This window comes from Oryx dammah, unplaced genomic scaffold, assembly GCF_014754425.2.
Source record: "Oryx dammah isolate SB20612 unplaced genomic scaffold, SCBI_Odam_1.1 HiC_scaffold_1, whole genome shotgun sequence".
Lineage (NCBI taxonomy): Eukaryota > Metazoa > Chordata > Mammalia > Artiodactyla > Bovidae > Oryx > Oryx dammah.
Window position 1 is genome coordinate 35,513,467 of NW_024070185.1, and position 17,326 is coordinate 35,530,792.

The 17,326-nt window shown below is 37.4% G+C and overlaps 1 protein-coding gene across 1 annotated transcript in view; it reads left to right on the top strand.

Annotated features, from left to right (window-relative positions):
• LOC120863868 (receptor-type tyrosine-protein phosphatase delta-like) overlaps positions 1-17,326 on the top strand; it is a 561,974-nt gene that overhangs the window by 147,455 nt on the left and 397,193 nt on the right. The gene's annotated exons all lie outside the window — the stretch shown is intronic.

Below are 17,326 nucleotides of genomic sequence, written 5' to 3' on the forward strand. Positions count from 1 at the left end.
AGTCACTGACTGACAGGGAAATGAAAAACTATACAAAATAGATAGGAACAAAACCCATGAAAAATAGCAGAGTGAACTAAAACTGTACAAAAGAAGGGAGAGAGCTCATAAGAGAAGGAAAAAAGTGGCCTGCCAGGACCTTCCCTCAGGTCTAAAGCCAAATGAATAAACTAATTTACTAAAACAGGGTATAAATAAACCTGAGGGCTTTTCAGGTGCCCGTAGTGGTAAAGAATCTGCATGCCTACTCAGGAGACGAAAGAGATGCGGGTTGGATCCCAGGGTTTGGAAGATCCCCTGGAGGAGGAAATGGCAACCCACTCAGTTATTCTTGCCTGGGAAATCCCGTGTACAGAGGAGTCTGGCGGGCTACAATCCATGGGGTGGCAGAGAGTCAGACACGCCTACGCGAATGAGCACACATGCGTACACACACATACATACTGTCGGTTCAAAAACGGAAATGCATTTAATACATTAAAGATCATTAATTAAAATCAAGTATGGAAGTACATAGAGTTTATTGAAAAAAATATTGCTTCTGTGTGGAATTGTTATTGCTCAGTTGCTCAGTCATGTCCAGCTCTTTGCCATCTCGTGAACTTCAGCATGCCAGTCTTCCCTGTCCTTCACTACCTCCTGGAGTTTGCTCGAACTCATGTCATTTTTTGAGTCATTCTCTGTCACCCTCTTTCCCAGCATCAGGGTCTTTTCCAGTGAGTCAGCTCTTTGCATCATGTGGCCAAAGTATTGGAGTTACAGCTTCAGTATCTGTCCTTCCAATGAATATTCAGGGTTTATTTCCTTTAGGATTGATGGGTTTGATCACTTTATGGAATACCTTATTCCTAGGGATGACAGTAATAAACACATAGAGCATTCAGGTAGGCTAAAATACTTTGGAGGGAAGGAATGGATATTATGAGAATTAGGATAAAAAGGAAGAACAGTATGTAGCAGACTTAGGGATCTTTGGGAAATTATCATTCTTTAACATAGATACAATTATTTTCTCTGACTATAATAATTGAGTTAACATTTTAAATGTGCTATTTTACCTTTCTAGGCTGGGACACTTTGTTTTACCCCAGGTGACTAAGATGATTCTCATTCCTTCTTTTTCTTAAATTATGGTACAAAGAAAAGTTTTACTTTCACTAAAAATCCCCACCTTGTGTATTTCTTATTTTCAGTTTAGGTTAAATCATTGACAGACCAAAAGGCAATGGTATTTACAGGATTGAAACACCTCAAATAAACATGATTAGTGTTTTAGCAACTCAAACACTGAGCAAAAGTTGTTTGAAAGTGGTATGTCAGATTTAATGCAACTTCGGTTTTTGTTTTGGTGTTTACTATTTAGTGGTGTTAAAAAAAAGGACTTTTCTCTAATTACAACCCATGAAAAAAGTCTCCTGCCCCAGCCTTCTCTGAACTTCTAGATTCAATTGCCTATCTGTTTTTACAAATGAATGAAAACGTTGACTGTGACTGAAGCTCTGTATTACAATGTATTATTTTTTCCCACTCCTTAGAAATAATAAAAGCACATCATAATACATCTTTGCTATTAACAACTGACCTCCAGTGTGCTATGGAACTGTGTAGTTGAATAACACTTTTTGCAGAGGGAAATAGTCAATAGAAGAAATGAATTTAAGTACCTTATGACGATAAAGCGATCGCTTGGTGATTGTGAAAGTTCTGAAATAGAAAAGCTGCTTTTGATTCCCCTTGGCTGACCTCTTTTCTAAGTGGAATTTGAGAGTTTACTACAATACAGAAAATAATAATTTAGATGCATTTTTACTGATGGCAGCACAGTTTCCTAAATGAAAGTAATATTGTGGTATGAAGATAAAATTACATGGTTTCCATTAAAATAAATACTAGGAGAATGTCACATGCAGTGATAAAAAAAAAAGTGAGTGAAATCTGGAAAACAAATTATTTGAAATAGCACATTGGATAATAAGGGATTTTTAAAAAGAAACATTACTGAGCATTATATTGTTACTCAGAAATTACTGATTTATTATTACATGCCCATATTTAAAGAATTCAGCTGTTAAAAATTTCAGAATTGTTTCTGACATTTCTGACCTTTGAAAAAGATGCACTGCCAATAACTTGAAGAGCAGAAAGGATCTCTTTCATAGGCTTGTTTAAATAGTTACAGTAGTCTGTTGTTCATTTGCTAAGTTGTGTCTGACTCTGACCCCGTGGATTGAAGCATGCCAGGCCTCCCTGTCTTTCACTGTCTTTCGGAGTTTGCCCAAGTTTATGTCCATTGAGTCAGTGATGCCATCCAACCATCTCCTCCTCTGTCATCCCCTTCTCCTCCTGCCCTTAATCTTTCCCAGCATCAGGGTCTTTTCCAATGAGTCGGCTGTTTGCATCAGGTGGCCAAAGTATTGGAGCTTTAGCTTCAGCACTGCATTAATTAGGATTGACAACATGACCATTTCAGTTTATCCTGTTTTCATAACAGGTAAATCTGCTGTTTTCTGTAGAGTTTAATGTAAAATATACTTCTAATAACACAGAATATTACCACAGAGAATGAATGTTTTGTGGCCATTGCACTGGCCTTTGTTTTCAGTAAAGATTGCACTGAAGTGCTGTGATGGGTAACATTTTAGAAAATAGCTCATTTCTTCCAACTTGGAATATAGCAAGCTTTCATATCAAGAATGTGAAATTATAGTCATGAAACTTGCTGACTTAACCAAATAGAATCATAAATCTGAAACACTTGGTTTTAATTTCTATAAATTTTCTTAAGGTTATTTTCAAGTGTCCAATAAAATTAGTTCATTTTTCCTTTTCCTTTGTAAAACAATATTATTAAATGTACTCTAAATGGCCTATTTAATAGTATTTGATTCTGGCTTTTTAGGGTAATGGGAAATAATGTCCCCAAATGCTTATAAGGAAAAGAACTGGTTAATTAAGAACATTGACCATATATTTAAATTTTTGAGGAATTAATCTTTTAATTATATGGAATGTTTTGATATTTTCTTGGTCAGCCTCATGTTTTTGTCAGGGATATGTTGAAAGTCCTTGCAAAAAATCAAATTTATTTTATAACTAGCCAGAGCAACGTTTAGTATCTGTCTTGAAGGCACAAAGTTGAACTAGTTGGTTTCAAATGAGGAGTCATTATACAGTTCCTCTGAATTTCATTACTTGTTAGAATTTTACTTAAAGGATCATCAATTCTTTATTTTTTCACTATTTAGAAGTTATGTAAAGGTGTAGAGTTTGTGATAAAAATTGTGAAAGAGTATTAGAAATTCATCCTTTATCAAAGAATAAAGGATTAGCAACTTCAGATGGATGCTGTTTCCTCATGAAGGATTTGCTAAGTGTCTGGCGTATACTCCCGGTGTTACACATGCTGATGCTGGTTTGGGGGTGATATGTATTAGTTTTATAATATTTTTGTTAGTATTTTGAGTTTGGGATTTCCCATATAATAGTCACTTATAAGTAAGGAATGCTTTCCAATGAAGCATAATTTCTCCTCACATCAGTGCTAAGTTTTATTAGATTTAGCCTTTTTGACTCTTGAAATATGACCAAATGTCATTCATTGTATCAGATTAAAAAAAAAAGTCAATAATGTAATGAAGTCCTATAAGGCAACTATAAAGATAGATTAGTCATCTGTAAATTAAGTAGTATGTTCAGTAGATTTTGAGAAATATGTATGTTTATAAGTTATCCCATAATTTAATCCTTTACCTAAGATTACCTAAGTCCACATCATGGGATTATTCCTCTTCTGCTCTTAATGCTCTTATCATCAGTTCAGTTTAGTCGCTCAGTCATGTCCGACTCTTTGCGACTCCATGAATCGCAGCACGCCAGGCCTCCCTGTCCATCACCAACTCCCGGAGTTCATTCAGACTCACGTCCATCGAGTCAGTGATGCCATCCAGTCATCTCATCCTCTGTCGTCCCCTTCTCCTCCTGCCCCCAATCCCTCCCAGCATCAGAGTCTTTTCCAATGAGTCAACTCTTCACATGAGATGGCCAAAGTACTGGAGTTTCAGCTTTAGCATCATTTCTTCCAAAGAAATCCCAGGGCTGATCTCCTTCAGAATGGACTGGTTGGATCTCCTTGCAGTCCAAGGGACTCTCAAGAGTCTTCTCCAACACCACAGTTCAAAACCATCAATTCTTTGGCGCTCAGCCTTCTTCACAGTCCAACTCTCACATCCATACATGACCACAGAAAATGTCTCTGCTTTTGAATATGCTATCTAGGTTAGTCATAACTTTTCTTCCAAGGAGTAAGTGTCTTTTAATTTCATGGCTGCAGTAACCATCTGCAGTGATTTTGGAGCCCCCCAAAATAAAGTCTGACACTGTTTCCACTGTTTCCCCATCTATTTCCCATGAAGTGATGGGACTGGATGCCATGATCTTCGTTTTCTGAATGTTGAGCTTTAGGCCAACTTTTTCACTTTCCACTTTCAGTTTCATCAAGATGCTCTTTAGTTCTTCTTCACTTTCTGCCATAAGGGTGGTGTCATCTGCATATCTGAGGTTATTGATATTTCTCCCAGCAATCTTGATTTTGGCTTGTGTTTCTTCCAGTCCAGCATTTCTCATGATGTAATTGCATAGAAATTAAATAAGCAGGGTGACAATATACAGCCTTGACGTACTCCTTTTCCTATTTGGAACCAGTCTGTTGTTCCATGTCCAGTTCTAACTGTTGCTTCCTGATCTGCATACAGATTTCTCAAGAGGCAGGTCAGGTGGTCTGATGTTCCCATCTCTCCAACCCAAATGAATATGCCATTGTTCTTTAACTTAAAACTAACATCCATGAATTGACTATTACAGTGTCTTATCAACTGGACATTGTGATGACAGTAATGTGTGTACCGTCATAGCCATCTACCTCTAAATCTCTTTAGTTTGTAATTAAATACATTTTTTATATTCACATTATATGTGGCAGTGGTGGCTTGGCTGTTGTGGATCTTTGTTTGTCTTTTAGTTTGGGGGCTCATACCAAAGAAACAGCCCTTATTTGGCATCTGCCATTCTTATGATAACAAGTGGAAGCAAGATACTGGGCTGAACCACTCCATTACTCTTAAAACCAATGCTTAGATCTGTTGTATGTTTTGTCATATTCCATTGGCTGCAGTAAGATATGTGGCCAACTCTATGACTGGGAGGTGTGCTCTGCCTCCAGTGAGGCAGCCTGAATCACGTGCTTATGAACAGGACTGTATAATCCTCTCTTATAGGCAAGAAAATGAAAATATGGAAATAACTTCCCAGAGATGTTTAATACATTTGATTGCAGCCCTTGTAATTCTGTGTTTGGTTAATTGTGAATTTTATTTTCCATTCTGGACACTCAGAGAGTTCCAGAGACTGCTTCACTTTCCCTTGGTGACTTCGTAGGTTCCCACCTTTGGTGACTAAGAAGAAGTTTGCTGTGGTTATTGAGCAGTGAGAAGCTGTTTACTGAGCACATTGAAAACGGGAAAAAGGAGAGAAAGAATAGTATTGCTTGGTACTATACCAAATTGAACAAACTGGTACCAAACCACCCAGTTTCTTCCAAAAAACCTGGTTCTTCTATTGTCCCGAATATTTCCGCATGCTTTCCCTGGGGTCAGTTTTCAGGCTGTTTTAACATGAGGTCAGTTCAGTTCAGTTCAGTCGCTCAGTCGTGTCCGACTCTTTGCAACCCCATGAACTGCAGCATTCCAGGCCTCCCTGTCCATCACCAACTCCCAGAGTTCACCCAAACTCAAGTCCATCGAGTCGGTGATGCCATCCAGCCATCTCATCCTCTGTCGTCCCCTTCTCCTCGTGCCCCCAATCCCTCCCAGCATCAGAGTCTTTTGGTGAGAGGTATGCAATCCCCTCAGAATGCAATTGAACATAAGCTCATGGTAGCATGTCTATGTTCAATGATAAAAATAATTATTTTGTGATTTCTGGGCCGTTAAATAAAGCTTGGTAGACTGCAAGCATAGATAAGACTTTCAACGGAAAATGGCTGAGCGATATTGAGATCTGGCTATTCAATGATAAAGGCACATCACCTTTACAGTAGTTTCGTGGATCACAAGAGATATACTTAGCACAGTTGAGCAGTCTGATACATCTTTCTCAGGAACTTGTGCTGTGACTACAGCTCCTATTTCTAGCTGTTCCCCGCCTCTAATCCTTCCTCTTCCTGGTCCCTGAGTTTTATCTATGTTTCCAAAAGGTTATGCATTCTTAGAAGCTCTAGAGCAATTACTCAGAAACTTGCGTAAAGCCCTAAATAACACATCTGACATACAGTAGGTGTTGAATATATAGTAGCTATTTTAAAAGTATTGTTATAATTACAGTTTTTATAATTAAATGATCAGCTTTGATCCTTGTTTCTTGTGTGAGTTGTATTTAAAACTGCTGGCCTTAAACGGAAAACCATGTAAGCCTTACCTTCATATATAAATTTTGCAGTTTGTATTGAGTGCTTCCTGTGGACATGATGATTATTCACTCACAGCAGAAACTGGAGGAGAATGTAACTGATACTGTCCATGAACTGAGAGGTTTATAGCCACCCATGGTTGCCTGTAATTGAATAGTTTATGTGCTTGAAGGTAATGGATGGGAGATTAAGTGACAATAATACTGCATCTTTACCAACAAGTTCAGTTAGAAAGTCTTGAGAAGTAGTTCTAGTTGTTTACTCTATCAATACTTTTGTGGCTATAAATTTGTGTGCCTTCTTCCCCAAATGGATATACAAACAGTAAACTTTTAAACAGCCAAAATCAACTTAAACAGCCAAAATCAACAACTGATTTTCAGTCTGGAAACCTCACCAAGAAGGCTTTCGTTTGTATTTAAAGAGCCCCATGATTCATCTCATTGGACTGCCAGATTTCTCTTCTTATTAAACTAATAATGGTATATGAAGGATCCTTAAAAATCCTTTTCCCCCTTTTTCTTTCCTAAGTATAGTCAGTCCTCAGAAATGAGACTCATTCCTTTTTTTCCCCCCAGTCAGCTTTGTTATTTAATTTTGACTCCAGTTCCAAGGTTATGATTTCCTGGGTACTAAGGAAAAAAAAAAACCAAAAAACCAAAAAAACAGCCAAACAAATATTAGAAAACAGGCCTGTGTTTATAGAGTGGGAGAAAAATATAATTTTAGTAGGGCAGAAAATGTTAATGTTGTTTTCATGCTTCCAAGAGTGTTTGGTTAGCTAACTTGATTTTAAAAAGAAAGAGAAAACAAACGAAAATGAAGAAACCATTACTGTGAATTCCAAAGGAGTACCTTACTCTTTTGTACATCTCTGACTATAGCTGAATGTTTGATAACAAATTTGGCAGATATATTTTTTAAAAGAGAACAAATTTTATAGTTCTCAGGACCTGAAGCAGGAGAAATTTGACTAGATTCATAAAATTGTTAACAGCTCTCTGTTTAATTTGGAATAAAGTGAAAACTCATCATGGCTTACAAGGCCCTGGGTGGTCTAGCTCCTATATTTTTCTATGCCTTCATCTTGCATCAGATTCTCCTTCGCTCGTTGTATTTTGATTGTCTTGCCACCTTCATGCACAGTCTTCCCTGTTCCTGGATTTCTTCCTCTGTTCATCCTAATTCAGTCTTTCTCATTCTTCTTCTTCTGTGGGGTCTTCTTTTACCGTCCTAAATAGGTCTCTCTTCTCCATCATTGTGTTTATCTTATTCCCAACACTTCACATTTTGATTACTTGGTGTTTACCCCTTCCTCATCCACATACACCGACACCCCCGACAACTACAGGGTTGTGGGGGAGTGTCTTTCTTTTTCTCCACCACCTAGAATTTTATGCATTCGTCATTCAAGTTGTTGTTGAGTAAGTGTTCGTTAATTAAATGAACGAATCAGTGAATTATGGGAAAGTGTTGGATTGTGTTTAAGATATTCCCTTACCTAAGATATTCCCTTACTTAAGATGAGAGTAAAGGACCTGACCACTGTGAATCTCGTGCACAACAAGGATAGCTGTGGCCAGGTCTCTTGGTTTTCCATCCAGTGTCTCTTTCTCTTCACTGGGCTGTGATGTTACCTTGTAAAACCTATCATAAGCATGGACTTTAATCTACCTTCCAGCTGAGTTCTGTTGCCCTTGAACAGCCTTGCTGTCTACTTGCTGAATGCTTCTTGGATTATACTTTTACTCCTTAGGTCAGATGTGGTATGGGTGTTTTTAAGGGATCAAATGAAAAACCCATATATAGTAAGGAACCAACAACATTTGATCAAATCTGAATATTGGTTTGGAACAGGTGTTTGAGTAAAATGTCCAGCAAGATATTGAGAGAATAAATAATATATGACTGTTCATGCATCACTTTCATGTTTATGCAGAGTTATTTCTACTTTAAGAAAAATGGATATTTAGAACATTTTCATTTGTAGCAAGCATTGCTGATAAATTTAAAATATAGTTTAATTTATCACAGATCAGTTTATCAAATGTCAGGTATCTCCTATCTTAGAATTTTGTGATTCTATAAGATACAACTTAGTTTCATTTACAGGTGAGAAACCGAATAAAATGTATGTCACTTATCCAGAGTTACCTGTAATCATTTATGCAACTGACTTACCAATAAGAAATGCTCTTTATAATGTAAATGGATAGTTGGTAGCACAGATGAATATGAATAGACTATATGACAGACATTGGTTCCCTAACTGGTAGACAGTTAATTTTTGCTTACTAGTAACAGAACCCAGACTTTACTGCAATATAAATGTCTGTGTCTGACAGAGAAGTCTGGGCACTATGTGGTTACTCTTACTGGTTTAAAATACATATATGCAGTGGAGTTACTTTCCCTTCTAACGGCTGCACTTAAACACAGGCATGCAATTGGATTGTGGCCAGTAAAAATGGAGTAATTGCTGGGGAATCTTTGAGAAGAGTTTATTCACTCACAGGAGAAGGATACAAGAGAGGGATGTTCCCTGAATGGTCCTTCTGCAGGTAGTGTTGGGAACGATCGCACACATCCGCACGGGAGGAGTGAATCAGCACAATGAGGGGGTGGAATGGACAGATGGACAGGGGGAGGCCGAGTGCGTGAGGGTGTCCCTGATATGCTGAGGAAACTATTCTGCCTCAGGCAGGATAACGTCCTTGTTATTGAGACCACTTTGAGTAGGGGCTTCTTCTACATGCAGCCCCCCAGTAACAACAGATGACGGTCCTTTAGGTGGACTAATGAAAACTTAGCAGAAGTGCTTCCATGTTGTAGTGGGGAAAAAAAAAAAAAAGACCTGGCAGAGCTTACAGTCTCAAATCAGTAGGCTTCAAAGTGAGAAAGAAATCAATGCAAACGCTATTTTAAGATTTAAGCCACTCTAAAGGCTACCATCGAAAACTTGAACTAGTATGAAGACTACCAACATCAATATTTAGTATACACAGCTCGAAAAGACATCTGGATTTAAGTTTGTGAACTTTGTTTTCTGAATTTTTGTAAAAATATCTAAGTGAAAGGAATTAGTTTATCTTGGTACCTGCAGGAAACAAGTGTTTTTAATCCTGAAGAAAATGTATTGTTCTTTGGCATTTTTATCTTTTGCCAGTAGGCGTGTTGAGATCTTACCTATAAAATTTTTTTCCTTAATTCAGCTTTTCTAGGAAAAATACCAAATCCCTGAACATTTCTGTTTCAGTGGTACTGACTGCAAATCAGATTTTCCATCAGACTTCTACTCTGGAAGTTGCTGTTAGTGTGAATGTAATTGGTTTGAATTTACTTTGGGGTTTGAGGCTTCTCTAAATTGGGTACCTCTGTGGATTTCACTTTCTTTTGCTAAAGAAGGAAAAAAAAAATCACAACTTTTCCATTTCTCTCCCATGGCTATTTTCTATTTAAGTTTCCTGTTTCTTTTTGAGTCAATTTAGGTATTTTATGTCTTTACCAGAAAATTATTTATTTCATACAGTTTTAAACATTTATTAGCTTTGTGTTGTAAGTATATTCCCTTATTTTAAATAAATTTCATTACTATCTATTGTTAGATCATCTTTTCATGTCTAGGTAAAATATCATGAGATTTGCATAATTATTTAAAATAAGACTTAAAAGTAGTGCAAGCACTAGAATATTAATTAAACAAACTTGTCTTTCAAAAAGCATACTGAGAATTGTGCCTAGAAAGATGTGATCTCAAATACTTTTGAAAAGCAGAAATTTACTTTTAAATTATTAAGGCATCTGCTTCCTTTTTGATCTTCAAACCTTGTTATGTCCTAGAGCTGGACTTCTCCACTTGGTGTTTAGGAAAACCTAGGTCCTGTTAACAGGTATGTGGAGGAAAATGTCACCCTACATACATGTATGGAAGAAGCACAAATTAATTTGTTTTGTTTTGTGTGGAGGAATTGCCTTTTCTATTTTGTTTTGCTTTTACTCTGAGACTTCTCAGAGCAACTAACATAAATGTATGTAAAGCAGTTTCATAACTCTGCTCCGTAGAACAGCTCAATTAACTCAGTTAACATGTTACATTTCCTCATAAGCACAGAGGGTTTTCTGAGACTCCTATCACCTACACTGGATGGTTGGTTGATGTGGGCCCCTCATGGAGTATGAGTTCCTTGGGGAAGATGAACCACTTTTGTTTCCTCTCTCCTGGCAATGTGCTTGTGAAGAGTAAGAATTTAGAGAAATGAAGTAACATAGGGAATGTTTAAGCAGTGCCTATATTCTGCCACATGCAAGCAGGATATTCTTCCCACGTTCTCCCAGGTAGCCCAGTCTATTTTGACTGAGAAAGATGATCATGGAGAAAAAGGATATGTTTGTCATGAGAGGGGAGAGTGAATGGTCCTCAGAGGGAGAGTTTCTGTTAGGTCCACAGGAGACAAGAAGATTGAGGTTTTCTGCTCTTCAGCTGAGTAAGGTTTTAGGAAATAGGATTTGTTGCTTGAAAAGTAAGGGTGAGAGATGTGGTGAACTGGGAGGCAATGGAAGAGACTGTGACACTTAACATTGAAATGTTAGTTGCAAAAGACGTGAGTAAGTTTCTCCAAAGTTCCGAGAGCATAATACCATGTAGGCATAACAATCATAGACTTACCATGTGTAATTTTGATTATTTTTAAGCTCCTGTGAAGTTCTATGACATGTGATAATGGTTGTCCCTTGGTATTCGACGGGGATTGGTTCCAGAAACCTCTTGGATACAAAATCAGAAGATGCTCAAGTCTCTTATATAAAATGGTGTGGTATAGTCAGCCATCCGTATACATGAGTTTCACATCTTTTGCTAATCTTTTGAATCTACATTTGTATCACTGTCCTATTAAACATGCTATGGGTAAGTGGACAGGACCCAGACTTGAGTAGTGAACTTCATTTACTCTCAGACATTTGCATCTTGATTTAACTTTTTTTGTCTTTTTGACTAAGATTATGGTAACTCTTGAGACCTATTAAAATGGTTTCTTTTTTGAAAACAGCTGTCAACAAGGAAGTCGACTTTCAGTTGAAGAAGCAAGCTAATTGGTAGTGTGAAACTATGAATAGGAAAGAAATGACTTCTCATGGAAATATGGCTCAGGAAAAGACTCAAAACTTATTAAAATGTTTATATATTTATAAATTGGAGTATTCTGAGAAACCTGAAAAATTATCTTTTTTGAATGGCTAGAACTCAGTGTGCTGTATATTTACAATAACACTTTACAATTTATTTATTTATTTTTAAATAAATTACTCCATATCATAAACTCTGCAAAAATAGTCTTATGAAACATCTAGAATTCAGATACAATTGCCATGAAAGAGAGAGCAACTACTTTAAACCTCTGAAATGTCTATAATTATGATTAACCATATTGTTAAAAGTGTTTCTGTCCCTTGTTTACTTGACCCTCATAGAAGTTCCTGGAGATTGACAAAACAAATATCAATGCACCATATTTTTGGAAATCAAAGCTCATGGCTAAAAGTAGCTTTTTATGATAGAGTTTATTAGTGCCCACTGATGTGTTCTCTTATTCATGAGTATACCATCAAACCAAATTTCCCAACTTGCCTGGCACTTCGGTGGGACCATGATTAATGGAATATGGTTGGAAATTATGTGGGAGTGAGTTGTGCCACCTCTAGGCTAAGTGTTTAAGAATGGAGGGTGACTTCGACATGCTCTCCCTGTTCCCTCATCTGTTGGCCGGAGGTAGAGGATCCATTGGAAGGTTTGGGGGAATAGAGGATGATGGAGCCACCAGATGGAAGAAACTAAGTTTCCTGAATGTCAACAAGGGACAAAGCCTCCCTACAAATTACATTAGACTGTGACATGAATGAAATACAAATTTTACTTTGCCAAGGTTTTACTGAGATTGTGGGTTGTTTATTATGGCAGTTAATTCACCTTCTCACTCCCTATTCTGTTTTATTTCTGTTACTACACATTACCCATCTGTACTAGTAAAATCTTGTATTTTCTTTATATATGAATGAATGTAAAGCAGTTTGAGAACGTGAAGAAGTATAATGTAATCAAGCAGACAAAGGAGAGGACTTCTTAGATACTATTAGATGGGGTCTGAATCTTCCAAAGGGAGATAATCCAGGAAATAATCCACTAAATAGATGCCTCAGTTCTGAGCTCAGGGGATATGCAAGAGAATGAAAGAAATAGGTATATAGGAAGAAACAACATGATTATCAGTTGAATGGCACCATTTCCGTGCTTTCATTTTGAAACCTAAGCCAGTCTATTCTTGGCATGATATAGGGCTAGTAGGGAATGGAACGAATAAAGTTGCATACAGTTGCTTTTGGTAGAAAGTTAGTATTAGATTACAGGACTGTTTGATCATACCACAATAAAAATATGAAAGAAGTCATGACCAGGTTATTTTAAGTAAACTGGCAGATCCTGAAGTAAAAACTGTTTGGCCTCCTGGAAACTGGTTACTATTTTACAACTTCAAGGATGGTTTAGAATGCTGTTTGTACCAAAAGTATGTTGAAGCAGAGTACCTTCAAATTCAGTAGAATTCTTATAAAACTGAAGATGCCAAAATATTTGTGAAATTCTAGAATTTATAAAAATTCTGACTAGGAGCAGCTTTTTCATTTCTTTCTCCTTTTCAAACAGCTGCCACTTTTCTCTCCCTCCTTTGCTCAAGACAGACACTACTAATTGATTATAATAACTTCTTTTATCTCTAAATGAAACTGCATCACAGTCATTCTGAACATGGTACTCGAGACTCTCCCCTCAGGAATATTATCCTTGGAAGCAGGAGAATAGTGTGCCCGGGGAGAAATAAGGTGGATACTCGTTCTCCAAACTACCCCTTTAATCCAACTGTTGCTGGGTTCTTCTCCATTCAAATGAGACAGTACATATTCTATATGGGAATATTTGAGGTTGAGGCTGTGAGCAATGGTTATATCAAAAGTTGTGTAATTTTTTACATCTTTTTTTTCCCCAATTATTTTCTAAATTGTTTTTTGCTCTGCACTCTTAATTAAGAGAGGATTAGTAATTTCCCTTCAGTTGTTCTTAAAGATATGCCTTTAAAGACTCATTAATGCCTCCGTTGATATGGAAAGAGAAAGGAGACATTGCACTCAAATTCATTTTTCTACTTGTTATCAAGTCTGCTAAAGAGAGCAGATTAAAATTTTTGACTGTAAAAAAAGCTTTGGTACTTGTATATTCAAAGTACTTTGTCATGTTTTGAGTATTGAAATTAAAAAGCAGGTTCTCCATCTTCAAACTTGTATAGAAAGAAATTTTACCCAAATCAAATATTTACACAATTTTTGTCAGAATTTGACATGTCCCAAACATTTTTTCCAGCATCATTGTAAAATTGATATTTCTCAGTCTTTTCTCTCTGATTTTTGCTTTCTCTTTCCCTTTCCTTCACTTCATTACTGTGTTATTTTTAATTTTAACATCACTTTGAGGCATTTTGTTTCATTGAGGAATATGCTGTGTACTCTCTTGAATAAAGTAGCCCATTGCTAAACTGGTGAATTTATTTTTAGGTTTAAATATTTTAAAGAAGACATTTGCTAAGTCATGTATATGAGAAAATAGCTCAATGTTATTATTTTGAGAGGAATTTACAGATTTTGTCCAAATAAGTATTCCCCACACCCTTTGATTACACAGATCAGGTAGCAGAAAGTGAACTAATCAGCCTAGAGGGAAAGAATAAATACTGACTTATTCATACTCTGTTTCTACCTGTATTTTCCTAGTGACTCATTTTTTGGTTATGTTTTGGCCATAACTTAGAACTATAATCTTTTTGCTGCTGCTGCTGCTAAGTCGCTTCAGTCGTGTACGACTCTGTGCGACCCCATAGACGGCAGCCCACCAGGCTCCCCCATCCCTGGGATTCTCCAGGCAAGAACACTGGAGTGGGTTGCCATTTCCTTCTCCAATGCATGAAAGTGAAACATGAAAGTGAAGTCGCTCAGTCGTGTCCGACTCTTAGTGACCCCATGGACTGCAGCCTACCAGGCTCCTCCGTCCATGGGATTTTCCAGGCAAGAGTACTGGACTATACTTGAGCAAATTTCCTTTTTGTAAGAGAGTTCCAGAAAAACATCTATTTCTACTTTATTGACTATGCCAAAGCCTTTGACTATGTGCATCACAATAAACTGTGGAAAATTCTGAGAGAGATGGGAATACCAGACCACCTGACCTGCCTCTTGAGAAATCTGTATGCAGATCAGGAAGCAACAGTTAGAACTGGACATGGAACAACAGACTGGTTCCAAATAGGAAAAGGAGTACATCAAGGCTGTATATTGTCACCCTGCTTATTTAATTTATATGCAGAGTACATCATGAGAAACACTGGGCTAGAAGAAGCACAAGCTGGAATCAAGATTGCCGGGAGAAATATCAATAACCTCAGATATGCAGATGACACCACCCTTATGGCAGAAAGTGAAGAGGAACTAAAGAGCCTCTTGATGAAAGTGAAAGAGGAGAGTGAAAAAGTTGGCTTAAAGCTCAACATTCAGAAAACGAAGATCATGGCATCTGGTCCTATCAGTTCATGGGAAATAGATGGGGAAACAGTGGAAACAGTGTCAGATTTTATTTTGGGGGGCTCCAAAATCACTGCAGATGGTGACTGCAGCCATGAAATTAAAAGACGCTTACTCCTTGGAAGAAAAGTTATGACCAACCTAGATAGCATATTCAAAAGCAGAGACATTACTTTGCCGACTAAAGTTGGTCTAGTCAAGGCTATGGTTTTCCCAGTGGTCATGTATGAATGTGAGAGTTGGACTGTGAAGAAGGCTGAGCGCTGAAGAATTGATGAGTTTGAACTGTGATGTTGGAGAAGACTCTTGAGTGTCCCTTGGACTGCAAGGAGATTCAGCCAGTCCATTCTGAAGGAGATCAGCCCTGGGATTTTTTTGGAAGGAATGATGCTAAAGCTGAAACTCCAGTACTTTGGCCACTTCATGCGAAGAGTTGACTCATTGGAAAAGACTCTGATGCTGGGAGGGATTGGGGGCAGGAGGAGAAGGGGACGGCAGAGGATGAGATGGCTGGATGGCATCACCGACTCGGATGTGAGTCTGAGTGAACTGCGGGAGTTGGTGATGGACAGGGAGGCCTGGCGTGCTGCGATTCATGGGGTCGCAAAGAGTCGGACATGACTGAGCGACTGAACTGAACTGAAGGGTGATTCTGAGTTGCTTTAGCCTGACTTAAACATCTCCATTGTTCAAGAGGAGTGGAATTAAAGTATTTACCAAGAGAATAATGGGTTATATGGAGAGAGAAGGATAAGAAGGAAATAAAGGAAAGTTAAAAATACATTTATCCCTTGCATATATAAACTTGGTACATTATGAGGCATTATAAATTTATTTATTAGAACCCAAAGTAGATTAGGATGATTTATACAAATGAAATCCCAGTTTTTAAACCAACAAATTCTCATATTGTCACTATATAGTGAACCTTTTTCCTTATTACAGAGACATAATTTTTCAGGCATCCAGAATTTCAAAAGACAGTAAAAGTGACACACCTCAATTGTTTATTTTTTTTGCCTTCCAAGAGGTTACACCTATGGTTAATTAAAGAGCAAAGATTTCGGCCCAAGCCTCTCAACTGTTAAACAACTTCACTATCTACAAAATAAAGAAACTGGTATGTATAAAATTCTCAGGGGATTTGTACATTAAGAAGAGCCAAGTATCTGCTCCTGCATTACTGAAGGTCCTCTTATTTTGTTTAATTCAGAACTTGGTGTTTGACTTTTCCCTAGCCCACATATTTGCTTTGGATAGTGATATTGTACCCCCAAATGTCAGATTTCTTGGTTGACATTAAAAAAATTAGACTGAGGCTCACAGAGCCCACACTTCTGTCGACCTTGGCTGTAACTGGAGTCACAGTAAATATTGTTGCTTGTTGATATTGGCACTTCAGGTGAAGCGTGTTGAGTGCAGGAAACCTCATAGACCATGTGGCTCATACCACATACCTGGAACGTATGGTTTGTGGTGTCCCCACTGAACTTTCTATAAAGGGCATACATCTTGGTTTTCTTTGGGGAATGTTGTAATTTTTTCTGAGTCAATTTGAAGACTTTTTTTTCCCCCATCCTTCCATAAGTTTCTGGCAGAGTTTTGAGACAGGCCATGACAATGTTTAATGTAAGAAACTGGGAAGGCTTGAAGGAAAATATTTTAAAACCTAGTATAGGATTCAATATGTTTATGTGTGTGTGTGTGTGTGTGTGTGTGTGTGTGTGTATAGATATAAATATGTGTGTGCATTATGCATATAATGCTTTCTGTCAGGTGTTCCACATATTCCCTTAAACTTGTAAAATGCAAGGACTGAATTTGATTTAACAAACAATATATATAGACCATTTCTTGAGTAGACTAGCAACTTGCTGCTTTCAGAAGTGTGTCCAGGGTGTTTCTTGTTCTTTGAAATGGTATTGGAAGTCTCCCAGGAGAACTTTAATTTACTTTTTTTTTTCGATCAGCAGAGTGAAAAACCAATCTTACACAGACTCTTCTCTCCCAAAGGAAATACTGTATCTTATACATTAGCTTCATAGATAAGTTTAAAAGTCTTAGTGGTTTGCTCTGGCTGATCTACTTTTGTTTGGCTCTCTGACTTGATAAAATATAAAGTCAAAGTCCTGATAGGTAGCTTTCAACATTTAGCTTATGCCTTAGGCAGTTATTTTTAAATGCATCAAAACATATCTTGGTTTTCTTTTTACCATATGGTTTCAATAAATGACAGATAGTATT